This window comes from Galeopterus variegatus, unplaced genomic scaffold (genome assembly GCF_000696425.1).
Source record: "Galeopterus variegatus unplaced genomic scaffold, G_variegatus-3.0.2 Scaffold450, whole genome shotgun sequence".
Classification (NCBI taxonomy): Eukaryota; Metazoa; Chordata; class Mammalia; order Dermoptera; family Cynocephalidae; genus Galeopterus; species Galeopterus variegatus.
This window is the reverse complement of record NW_007726561.1, coordinates 432,538-433,880: the sequence shown is the minus strand read 5'-3', so window position 1 is coordinate 433,880 and position 1,343 is coordinate 432,538.

The following is a 1,343-nucleotide window of genomic DNA, read 5'->3' as shown; positions in this document are numbered from 1 at the left end:
GCGGGAGCGCCACCGCGCTCCCAAGCGGCACACTGTAGCAGTGCGCCACCGGGCAGGCCCCTTAGTCTTCTTTTTTAAACCTGCCAAAGCTGGGCTGGTCAGTAAGTTCAGTTGGTTAGAGTGTGGTGCTGTAACAACAAGGTCAAGGGCTCGGATCCCCATACAGGCCAGCCACACACACACACACACACACACACAAAACAAACAAAAACCTTTGTTATTAAACTCTCTAAAGCACTTAGTCCACTTTGCCTGTCCACTAACCTGGCATAACGAACAGGCAATCAGGGGAGCAGGAAGCCAGGGTTTTGGTCCTGGCTACTAGACGTTCTTCAAGATCCCAGCTCTAATATTCAGGAATTCCATAAGAGCTTAGAATATGTTCTAATTATACCCCTAATAGGAGCCTGGTATAATGTGGACATTGGTGAAAAGAAGGGGAAGAAAGATAGTGAAAATAAATGCAAAGTAGAAACAATTGAGCTATTCCCAGGTTATGGAAAATCTGGGGAGATTCGAACCCCTTATTAGAGGTGGTAATTTAGAAGTAGCTGGCTTTGAGGAAAATGTGTGGGACCAACTGATTCTTAAGGGATGAAAGTCATCCAGACTGCTTCTGGGAGCTAGGAGATAAGTTACTTTACAGTCACACCATTTATGCATGATCAGCAGAGAGGAAAATGCAGTGAGTGGAGTGTGGAGGAGAGACCGGCTGTGGGGTCAGACAGACATGTCTTCTCGTCCCTTCTTACTTAACCTGTCTAAGGTAGCTGTGCCACCTTCACCTCTCTGTGCCTCGGTCTTCTCATCTGTAATAGAGGAAAGATGGTATCTAGGATAAGATATTACAAGAATGAGACATTATGTATATAAAATGCTTTAGTGTAATACCTGGTAAGTAGGTTGTAAATAGTAGCTATTGTTATAAGTGAACGAAATTAAGTGTTTTAAGTGCCTGCTATATGAAAAGGAGCCAAGGTTGTCTCTTTAAAAAATGTTATTTACTTAATGCTCGCAACAACACTTCTATTATACAGATGGGAAAAATGAACCTTGGAGAGGCTTAGTTCATGCATTTATTCATTCCTCCAGCCCATTAATTCGAGAAGCAGATGAATATCTATGATGTGCCACACACTGTGCTAGGAGCTGGGAATGCACAGACACAGCTGTTTCCATGAGAAAGTTTACAGTCTAGGGTCACACAGCTGATAATGGTTGGTAGTGCTTCGTGAGCACCTACTATGTGCCAGGCACTGTTCTAAGAACTTTGTGTTGTATTAAATGAGTTAACTCATTTAATTCCCATAACTGGGACAAGTCATTTTACATATGAGAAAACT